We start from the raw sequence: 12,251 nt of genomic DNA on the forward strand, positions 1-12,251 counted from the left end.
TCAGAGAAGACTTGGTTGTGATGTCACAGTGGGCCCACATCACCAGGAACTGGGAGTGTCCATAGGCAGCTCTGGCTTGGCCTGTTGCTATGGCAGCCAAGCCAGTCAATGGAAGAAGCTGGAGGAAGGTGCCCCTGCTATGTGTGGAAATTTTCTCAGTTATGTGTGGCCTGGAGAAAATGGAGACAGGGACAGCAACTGAACATGGGTGACCTGAGCTCGTCCAGATTGGGAAATTCAAAACACACTACTAGCCCAAGCTACCATGCCCCATGGTTTGAATTGTCAACAGGCCTTTGTGCAACTTGGGTCTGGAACTCACCAAGCAGAACAGAGATCTCTTCATCTCACTTCATTCAGCTGTTATGAATTCAGGGTCTCACCCTGAATACACAATGTCATGGTTTGATAATAGCAGCCATGCAAGGTAGGAATGAGGTTAAATAGAGTGCCAGACTCCTGTTGATCTGACATCAGGTTCTGTAGCCATCAGGGGACACAGACCAAGGAAATGAATGTTGGATGAAATTGCCATGAGTAAGCTGTGTTTCCTGGTGTTCATATTTCTATGAATTTTAGCATAAGGCAATATTTCTATCAAAGAAATCCTGCCAATATGAAATAATCCTATGACCTACTGCGTGAGTTCCAGGCATTCATCTTGTTCCCATAGATTAATACTTATAAATATTTTCTGTTCTTTTAGAATAACACATTTCTATGAAAATTACAACATTAGATACTGAATTGTGAGTTAAATGAATGTTTAATCCAAATGAAAACTGGGAAAGATGGGAGAAATACTATGACATATAGAGCAGCACAAAAAACTCCTAGCAGATCTTTAATCATCTAATTAAGTTGGTTTTAAATTTTGAGACACATTTTTCTATGAAATTGGAATAATATACACAGATATATATAGATATGTACATATGTATGTCTAAGAAGGAGCATAATTGAGTATTGTTTTTTCTAAATTGAAGATGGTACTAGATGGGGAGTAATCCTTTGAAATGCAGAGTAAAATCCAGGACTTCCAGGTAATGTCAGATACTTAACCTTCCAACGAATTTCATTTTAGAATGAAAAGTACTTTGTAGAAATTCTGAATAATAAAGACAGCATCAGGCAGTAACATTAATATTTCTACTCGAAAAATACCAGTCACAGAAGTGGAGCAATCCTGTGAAAGACTTGCTGAAGCCTATTAGCTGAAATAACTGCCAAATATTCAACATTCCTATTACTATGTATTTAAATGGGAATTTCATGTTTCTATTCAACTCATTAGACTATCTACAGCATTGTGAGGTAAAGGTGATGCCAATGTTTTCAAAGTTAAAAGTGGTGCTACCTGGGAAGTAACTGGTGAAATGTACCCTCTATTCCAAGACTTGATCGAACACCAGAGAGAAAACTTTCTAAAGCTGTTGGTACTCAGTAACTTGAGTAACTGAATCCTACGAAACTCATCAGAATGTGAAATTATGAGCTGAAATCAATGTTTCTCAAAATTAAAAATGGAGATAGGTGGGGAAAAATCCAGAGAAATGCACAGTGAATTACAGGAATTGAAGAGGTGGACTGGCCTCATCCGTCAAACTATGTGGGTAGTAGAATGGGGTTTACCTGACTGTGAAATTAAATCATAAAATGAGGTTATGAACAAACATGAAATTTTCTCCTTTCCAAAACCAGGAGTGATGGGGAGTTATCCTGTGACATATGTACTGAGATCAATGATTTCAACCTGTTGCCAGATATTCATCATATTATGCAAGTTGTTTATAGTATCAGAATTACATATATCTATGAAATTCATCCTACCTCAGCATTAAGGCCAAATGAGTGTTACTCACAGTGAAGTATGATGGTAGGAAAATAACTATCCTGTGAAATATACACTCAATTGCAGCAGTAGGACATATTTTCTACATACTAAACCTTATGACTAAGGTGGTTTTAGAATGGGTACAACAGATTTTTAAGTATTTCCCAGTTTTAAATGCATTGTTGGGAGCTAAATAATTGTTTCTTCTCTACAAATCCATGATACATGGGTAGAACATAAGTTGAATATTCCTGGCAGAACTTCTACAATCTAAGATTGTTTCTAAAAGAAGTTATTTAATCTATGCAATTCAGAGACCTATATGTAGTACTATGGGCAAAAATTAACCATTCTCAAAATTACAAGCACTGAAAGATGACAAACAATCCACTCTCCTTGTGATCAAGAAAAATTGGAGCTACTAAAAGAACTTTTCTTAGATGAAAGGCCATACTTTCACTGACACCAGAATACTGAATGTTCATGGAATTAAGTCACACTCTGGGTGTATTTGTGTGTGTGGCCACTGGGGTGGTTTCCAAATATTTTCTGTTTCTGTGTCTGTTAAATGCTGTTTCAAATAATGCAAGTCAGCAATGCTTCCCAAAAGTCACTAATTTTGGTATGCTCAACGTTGCTATTCTAAAGATCAGTTGTGACAAACTGTCAAGTGAGGAAATGTATAGCATTCATTGAATGTGTCCAGTGAATATTCGAAGATCTTGAGACATGTATCCATGTGCATCATTGGCTTGCTACAAATGATTTCAACTACCAGGATGGCTTCACGAATAGACTCTGGTGAATTAGTGCTTATTTCTTCATTGGCCTAAAGGTGGTAGTACACTATCCTTCCAAGGACATTGTTGGAAATGATGTTACTTCATGTATTTTTCTAAGTTGGATGATTATTTTAAGACATGAAAGTGTCCTCACATTTGGGCAACCCCGGGATTTCAGCTATTGCTCTTATCACTCCTCATGCTTCTAGGACAGGGCTGTGTGTGTTTGTGTGTGTTTGTTTATGCATACGAGTTTGCCTAACACCCATAGTGTCACAGTGAACTAATTTCTTTGCTCTTTATAAAAATTCTTAGAGTACCCACTATTTCACACTGATTGAGTTTATCCACTGTTTAGGTATGCATAAGAATCCTTGAAAGGAAACCAATCATTTGGATTGTGGGAATTGATGGAGTGCACCTGGGTTTCCTGGGGTTTAGTGACTTCTGCTCTGTTCAACGTTGTGATTCAGTAGATGGAAGTTAAGAAATTTGCTCACTAGGTAACAAACAGTATATCAGCACTTTCTGTGTCTGTGTGTGTGTGTGTGTGTGTGTGTGTGTGTGTGTGATTTTTCTTGTTCAATTTGGAATTCACTATTTTTTAGAATGTATGTTCTAGCCTTGAAGTCACTTTGAGGTACAGCTTTGAGTCTCACTGACTGTGTGTGTTTGGTTCCATGAGAAAATGTGTAATCTTTTATACCCCAGAGAATCTTTACAGAAATGAATGTCCTTTCCGAGTATTTCAGGTTTCTCCACAATTTCTGGTGTTTCTGAAAACTTCTGTTCACAGGAGAGATGATAACAATTTCGCTGAGTAGTGAGTACTAAGCATTTGTGGAGTATACCCTGTGTCTTACTCTATACTCTTCAGATCAAAGTGCATTAATTTCTTGGTCGACATAAAATGAACACATTGGTCACTTTGATTTTCTTGTCAGACCCTGAGAGAATTTTGTGTTTTGATGAAGTTAGGAAAACAAAAACCTGGAACTACAACCCCCTGGTTTCCAGCGTGCTATATTTTGCATCCACACAGGGGAATATGCACCCAATGATGGAAGATATAGATCTGGGAGAGAAATTTCATCTTTCAATGTTATTTGACTTTTCCTGGCTGATTGCACTGCAAAGGGCTTGAGGTGTTTTTGTACTCACTAGTAGGAACACTTCCTATCCTCCAAAATGCAGCTTCTAGTTTGGTACTTGTATGGAACAAGAGAGGAATGCCATGTCATTTGAACCTTGAAAAGGTGAGGAGGGAAAGTGGAGGATATGAGCCATCTTCAGATCAGAAGTTCTTGAATGTTATTTGCACCAAAGAGGCTGGAGTGTGGTAGAGGGGCCTTAACGGGAGTGTTTTTGCAGTCTGACCAATCAGAAAAGACTTGGTTGTTTTGTTGGAATGGGCACAAATCACCAGGAACTCGGAATGTCCATAGGCAGCTCCTGCCTGGCCTGTGGCTATGGCAGCCAAGCAAGTCAATGGATGAAGTTGGAGGAAGGTGCTCCTGCTTTGTGTGGAAGCTTTCTCAGTCAAGTGTGGCCTGCAGAAAATGGAGACAGGAACAGCAACAAACCATGGTTGAAGTGAGCTCGTCAGGATTAGGGAATTCCAAACACACTGCTAGCCCAAACTACCATGCCCCATGGTTTGAATTGTCCATAGGCCTTTCTGCAACTTGGGTCTGGAATTCACCAAACAGAACAGTCCTCTCTTCATCTCACGGTGGTGCGTTGGCTGTCACGAATTCAGGGTCTCACCCTGAGCACAGGATTTCATGTTTTCATAATAGCAGACAAACAAAGCAGGAATGAGTTACATGGAGTCCCAATCACCTATTTGTATGGCATCACTTGTTCTCTAGACATCAGGGTACATTTACCAAGGAAATGAATGTTGGACGAAATTGCCCTGAGTAAACTGTGTTTCCCGGGGTTCATGTGTCTATGAATTCAAGCATAAGGCAATATTTCTATCAAAGAAATCCAGCCAATATGAAATAATCCTGTGACTTACTGAGTGAGTTCCAGTCGTTCATCTTGTTACCAGAGATTAATACTTATAAGTACATTCTGTTCTTTTAGAATTATAGGTTTCTATGAAAATTACAATATTGGATACTGAATTGTTAGTTAAATGAATGTTTATTCCAAATGATAACCGGGAAAGATGGGAGATACGTTATGACATACAGGACAAGACAATAAACTCCTGGGAGACATTTAATCATCTGATTAAGTTGGTTTTAAATTTCAAGTTACGTTTTTCTATGAAATTTGGAATAATATACATATATGTATACATATATACAACAAATATATGTATGCATATATATATCTTAATAGGAGGGAAAATGAGCATTTTTTTTCAATTAAAAATAGTACAGGATGGGGAGTAATCCTTTGAAATGCAGAGTAAAATCCAGATCTTCAAGATAGTGTCAGACATTCAACCTTCAAACTAATTTCATTTTAGAATCAAAAATACTTTTGTAGGAAATTCTGAATAATAAAGACAGCATCATGCAGTGACATTCATATTTCTCCTCGAAAAATACCAGTCACAGAAGTGGAGCAGTCCTGTGAAAGACTTGCTGAAGCCTATTAGCTGAACCAACTCCCAAATATTCAACCTTCCTTTTACTATGAATTTCAATGGGAATTTCATGTTTCTATTAAACTCATTAGAATATCTACAGCATTATGAGGTAAATGTGATCTGAATTTTTTCAACCTTAAAAGTGGTAATAAGTGGAAGTATCTGGTGAAATATAACCTCTGTTCCAAGACTTGATATAACACCAGAGAGAAAACCTTCTAAAGCTGTTGGTTTGTAAACATGAGTAACACAATTGTTTGAAACGCCATAATGTGAAATTATGAGCTGAAAGCAATGTTTCTCAAAATCAAAAATGGAGCTATGAGGGGAAAAATCCAGAGAAATGCACAGAGAAATCCGGGAATTGAAGGGCTGGACTGACATCAACCATCAAATTATGTGGGTAGTAGAAAGGGGCTTACTTGATTCTATGAAATTAAAGCATAAAATGAAGTTATGAACAAACATGAAATGTTTGAACCTGTTGCCAGATATTCAACATATTACCCAAGTTGTTTCTAGCATCAGAGTTAAATGTTTCTATGAAATTCATCCTACCTCAGCCTTAAGGCCAAATGAGTGTTACTCCCACTAAAGTATGATGCTAGGAAAGGAAGTATCCTGTGAAATATACACTCAATTGTAGCAGTGGGACACATTTTCTAGATACTAAACCTAGTGACTGAGGTGGTTTTAGAATGGGCACAACATATTTTGAAGTATTTCCCAGTTTTAAATACACTGTTGTGAGATAAATAATTGTTTCTTCTCTCGAAAGCGATGATACATGGGGAGAATATAAGTTGATTTTCCTGGCAGAATCTCAACCATCTAAGATTATTTATTAAATAAGTTACTTTATCTACTCAATTCATAGTCCTGCATGTAGTATTATGGGCCAAAGTTAACCATACTCCCAATTACAAGTGAAAGATGGCAGGTAATCCAGTTTCCTGGTGATCATTAAAAATTGGAGCTACTAAAAAGAACTTTACTTAGAAAAAAGCCCATATATTCACTGACACCAGAACAGAATGTTCATGTAACTAAGACACACGGTGGGTATAATTGTGTGTGTGGCCTCTGGTGTGATTTCAAAACGTTTCCTGTTTCTGTGTGTTTTAAATGCTCTGTTCCAAATAATGCAAGTCAGCAATGCTTCCCGGAAGTCACTAGTTAAGGTATGGCTCAAGGTTGCTATTCCAAAGATCAGCTGTGACAACCTGTCAGGTGAGGAAATGTACAGCATTCATTGAATATGTCTAGTGTATGTTCGAAGATCTTGAGACATGTATCCATGTGCATCATTGACTTGCTAAAAATTTCAATTAGAGTGATGTCTTCATGCATAGACTCTGGTGAATTAGTGCTTATTTCTTCATTGACCTAAATGTGGTAGTATACCTTCCTTCCAAGGACATTGTTGGAAATGATGTCACTTCATGTATTTTTCTAAGTTGGATGATTATTTTGAGACATGAAAATTTCCACACATTCGGGCATCCCCAGGATTTTAGCTTTGTGCTTATCTCTCCTCATGCTCCTAGGACAGGGGTCTGTGTGTATGTGTGTGTTTGCATATGCATATGAGTGTGTGTAAACCCATAGTGTCATAGTGAACTAATTTCTTTGCTCTTTATAAAAATTCTTAGAGTACCCACTATTTCACACTCATTTAGAATATCCACTGTTTAGGTATGCATAAGAATCCTTGAAAGAAAAGTCTCGATCAGATTGTTGGATTTGCAGCGTGCACCGGGGTGTCCTGGGACTCAGTGACTTCTGGTATATTCAACATTGCAATTCAGTAGACAGAAGTTAAGAAATTGGCTCACTAGGTACCGAAAAACATCACAGCACTTTCTGTGTGTGTACGTGTGTGTGTGTGTGTATGTGTGTGTGAGTGTGTTTTCTTGTTCAATTTGGAATCCATTGATTTTTACAATATATTTTCAAGCCTTGAAGTCACTTTCAGCACAGCCTTGAGTCACAGTGGCTGTGTGTGTTCAGTTCCATGAGAAAATGTGTACTTTTTGTACCCCACAGAGTGTTTGTGGAAATGAATGTCCTTTCGGAGTACTTCATGGTTTGCTACAATTTCTGGTGTTCCTGCAAGCTTCTGTTCACAGGAGAGATGATAACAATTTCACTGAATAGGGAGTACTAAGCATTCATGAAGTACACCCTGTGTGTTCCTATATAGTCCTCGGATGAAACTGAATTAATTTCTTTGTTGACAGAAAATGAATACATTGGTCACTTTGATGCTCTTGCCAGCCCCTGAGAGAGTTTGATTGTTTTGATGAAGTTAGGAAAACAAAAGGCTGGAATTACAACCCCCTTTTCCCAGTTTGCTATATTTTGCATCCACACAAAGGAATAGGCACCCAATGATGGGAGATGTAGTTCTGGGAGAGAAATTTCATCATTCAATGTTTTTTGACTTTTTCTGCTTGATTGCACTGCAAAGGACTTGAAGTGTTTTTGTACTCACCGGTAGGAACACTTCCTACCCTCCAAAATGCAGCTTCTGAATAGGTAGTTGTATGGAACAGGAGAGGAATGTCATCTCAGTTGAACCTTGAAAAGGTGAGGAGGGAAACTGGAGGAGATGAGCCATCTTCAGATCAGAAGAACTTGCCTGTTACTGGACCAAAGTGGTTGGTGTTTGGAGGGGGAGGGACCTTAGTGGGAGTGCTTAGGCAGTCTGACAAATTAGAAAAGTTTTGGTTGTGATGTCACAGTAGTCACACATGGACAAGAACTGGGAGTGTTCAGAGGCAACTCCTTCCTGGCCTGTTGCTATGGCAGCAAAGCCAATCAATATAAGAAGCTGGAGGAAGATGCCCCTGCTTTGTGTGGAAGCTTTCTCAGTTAAGTGTGGCCTGCGGAAAACAGTGACAGGACAGCAACACAATATGGTTGACCTGAGCTCGCCAGGATTGGGGAATTCCAAACACACTGCTAGCCCAAGCTACTAGGGCCATGGTTTGAAATGTCTACAGGTGTTTCTGCAACTTAGGTCTGGAACTCACCAAGCAGAACAGACCTGTCTTCATCTCACTGTGGTGCATAGGCTGTCATGAATTCAGATTCTCACACTGAACACATGATGTCACTGTGTGATAATAGCAGACACACAAGGCCGGAATAATGTTTCATGGAGTCCCAGTCATCTATTAATCTGACATCACTTTTTCTCTAGACATCAGGGTACATTGACCAAGGAAATGAATGTTGGACGAAATTGCCCTGAGTAAGCTGTGTTTCCTGGGGTTCCTATTTCTATGAATTTTGGCAGTTGGCAGTATTTCTCTCAAAGAAATCCAGCCAATTATTATTTCACAATAATCCTCTGACTTACTGAGTGATTTCCAGGCGCTCATCTTTTTACCAGAGATTAATACGTATAAGTACTTTCGGTTCTTTTAGAATTACATGTTTCTATGAAAATTACATTAGATACTGAATTGTGAGTTAAATGAATGTTTATTTCAAATGAAAACCGGGAAAGATGGGAGAAATACTATGACATAGAGAGCAAGACAAAATACTCCTAGCACACCTTTAATCATCTCATTAAGTTGGTTTAAATTTCGAGTTACGTTATTCTATGAAATTTCGAATAATATATATATATATCCATATATACAACTTATATGTGTACGTATATATATCTCAGTAGAAGAAAATGAACATTTTTTAAACTTAAAAATGGTACTAGATGGAGAGTAATCCTGTGAAATGCAGAGTAAATGCAGGAATTTAAGGTAGGGTCAGACATTCTACCATCAAACTAATTTCATTTTAGAATGGGAAGTACTAAGGCAGGAAATTCTGAATAATAAAGACAACATCATGCAGTAACATTAATGTTTCTACTCGAAAAATACCAGTCACAGATGTGGAGCAATCGTTTCAAAGACTAGCTGAAGCCTATTAGCTGAACTAACTGCCAATTATTCAACCTTCCTATTACTTTGAATTTAACCGGGAATTTTGTGTTTCTATTATACTCATTAGAATATCTACACCATTATGAGTTAAATGTGATCTGAATTTTCTCAAACGTAGAAGTGGTGATAGCTGGGAAGTAACTGGTGAAATGGACCCTCTATTCCAACAGTTGATAGAACAGCAGAGAGAAAAACTTCTAAAGATGTTGGTTTTTAAACATGAGTAACTGAATTCTATGAAACTCACCATAATGCGAATTTATGAGGTAGACACAATGTTTCTCAAAATTAAAAATGGAGATAAGTGGGGAAAAATCCAGAGAAATGCACAGTGAATTCCTGGAATTGAAGGGCAGGATTGACATCAAACATCAAACTATGTGGGGAGTAGAATGGCCCTTACTTGATTCTATGAAATTAAAGTATAAAATGAAGTTATGAACAAAGACGAAATTTTGTCCTAATCAAAACCAGGAGTGATAGGGTGTTATCTTGTGACATATGTACTGAGATCAATGACTGTAACCTGCTGCCAGATATTCAACATATTGCCCAAGATGTTTCTAGTATCAGAGTTAAATGTTTCTATGAAATTAATCCTACCTCAGCATTAAGGCCAAATCAGTGTTACTCCCATTGAAGTATGGTGCTAGGAATGGAAGTATCCTGAGAAATATACACTCAATTGCAGCAGTAGGACATATTTTCTAGATACTAAACCTAGTAGAGGTGGTTTTAGAATGGGGCACAGCATATTTTTAAGTATTTCCCAGTTTTAAATACATTGTTGTGAGCTAAATAATTGTTTCTTCTCTAGAAAGCCATGATACATGGGGAGAATATAAGTTGATTTTTCCTGGCAGAACTTCAACCATCTAAGATTGTTTATAAAAGAAGCTACTTTGTCTATGCAATTCAGAATCCTACATGTAGAATTATGGGCTAAAATTAACCATTCTCCCAATTACAAGTAGTGAAAGATGGCAAACAATCCAGTTTCCTGGTTGATCATTAAAAATTGGACCTACTAAAAAGAACTTTACTTGGATGAAATCCCATACATTTACGGACACCAGAATACTGAATATTCATGGAAATAAGTCACACTGTGGGTGTATTTTTGTGTGTGGCCTCTGGTGTGGTTTCAAAATATTGTCTGTTTCTGTGTCTGTTAAATGCTCGGTTCCAAATAATGCAAGTCAGCAATGCTTCCCAGAAGTCACTAATTTCAGTATGACTCAAGGTTGCTATTCCAAAGATCAGCTGTGACAATCTCTCAGGTAAGGAATAGTAGAACATTTATTGTTTGTTTGTTTTTAAATGGAAAACAGTTGCTATACTTTCTCACCCTACCCTCTTTTTTAAATTTTATTATTCATATGTGCATACAAGACTTGGGTCATTTCTCCCACTGCTCCACCCTTACCTTACCACCCATTCTGGCCCCCCTCTTTTCCCCCCTACCTCCTCAATACCCAGCAGAAATTATTTTGCCCTTATTTCTAATTTTGTTGTAGAGAGAGTATAAGCAATAATAGGAAGGAGCAAGGGATTTTGCTGGTTGAGATAAGGATGGCTATACAGGGAGTTGACTCACATTAATTTCCTGTGTGTGTGTGTTACCTTCTAGGTTAATTCTTATTGATCTAACCTTTTCTCTAGTTCCTCATCCCCTTTTCCTATTGGCCTCTGTTGCTTTTAAGTTATCTGCTTTAGTTTTTCTGCGTTAAGGGCAATAAATGGTAGCTAATATTTTAGGTGTCTTACCTATCCTCACCCCTCCCTTGTGTGCTCTCGCTTTTATCATTTGCTCAAAATCCAATCCCATTGTTGTGTTTGCCCTTGATCTAGTGTCCACATATGAGGGAGAACATACGATTTTTGGTCTTTTGGGCCAAACTAACCTCATTCAGAATGAAGTTCTCCAATTCCATCCATTTACCAGCTAATGATAACATTTCGTTCTTCTTCATGGCTGCCTAAAATTCCATTGTGTATAGATATCACATTTTCTTAATCCATTCGTTGGTGGTGGGGCATCTTGGTTGTTTCCATAACTTGGCTATTGTGCATAGTGCCGCAATAAACATGGGTGTGCAGGTGCCTCTGGAGTAACTGGTGTCACAGTCTTTTGGGTATATCCCCAAGAGTGGTATTGCTGGATCAAATGGTAGATCAATGTCTAGCTTTTTAAGTAGCCTTCAAATTTTTTTGCAGTGTGGTTGTACTACTTTACACTCCCACCAACAGTGTAAGAAGGTTCCTTTTTCCCCGCATCCTCGCCAACACCTGTTGTTGGTTGTGTTGCTAATGATGGCTATTCTAACAGGGGTGAGGGGGAATCTTAGTGTGGTTTTAATTTGCATTTCCTTTATTGCTAGAGATGGTGAGCATTTTTTCATGTGTTTTTTGGCCTTTTGAATTTCTTCTTTTGAGAAAGAACTGTTTAGTTCACTTGCCCATTTCTTTATTGGTTCATTAGTTTTGGGAGAATTTAGTTTTTTAAGTTCCCTATAGAGGCTGGTTATCAGTCCTTTTTCTGATGTGTAGGTCACAAATATTTTCTCCCACTCTGTGGATGTTCTCTTCAGTTTACAGTCAATTTATTTTGATGAACAGAAGCTTTTTAGTTTTATGAGGTCCCATTTATCTATGCTATCTCTTAGTTGCTGTGCTGCTGAGGTTTCGTTGAGAAAGTTTTTACCTATACCTACTAACTCCAGAGTATTTCCTACTCTTTCCTGTATCAACTTTAGAGTTTGTGGTCTGATATTAAGATCCTTGATCCATTTTGAGTTAATATTGGTATAGGGTGATATAAATGGATCTTGTTTCAGTTTTTTTCAGACTGCTAACCAGTTTTCCCAGCAGTTTTTATTGAAGAGGCTGCTATTTCTCCATCGTATATTTTTAGCTCCTTTGTCAAAGACAAGTTGGTTATAGTTGTTTGGCTTCATATCTGGGTCTTCTATTCTGTTCCACTGGTCTTCATGTCTGTTTTTGTGCCTGTACCATGCTGATTTTATTGTGATTGCTTTGTAATATAGTTTGAAGTCAGGTATTGTAATAACTCC

This window comes from Castor canadensis, chromosome 7 (genome assembly GCF_047511655.1).
Source record: "Castor canadensis chromosome 7, mCasCan1.hap1v2, whole genome shotgun sequence".
NCBI lineage: Eukaryota > Metazoa > Chordata > Mammalia > Rodentia > Castoridae > Castor > Castor canadensis.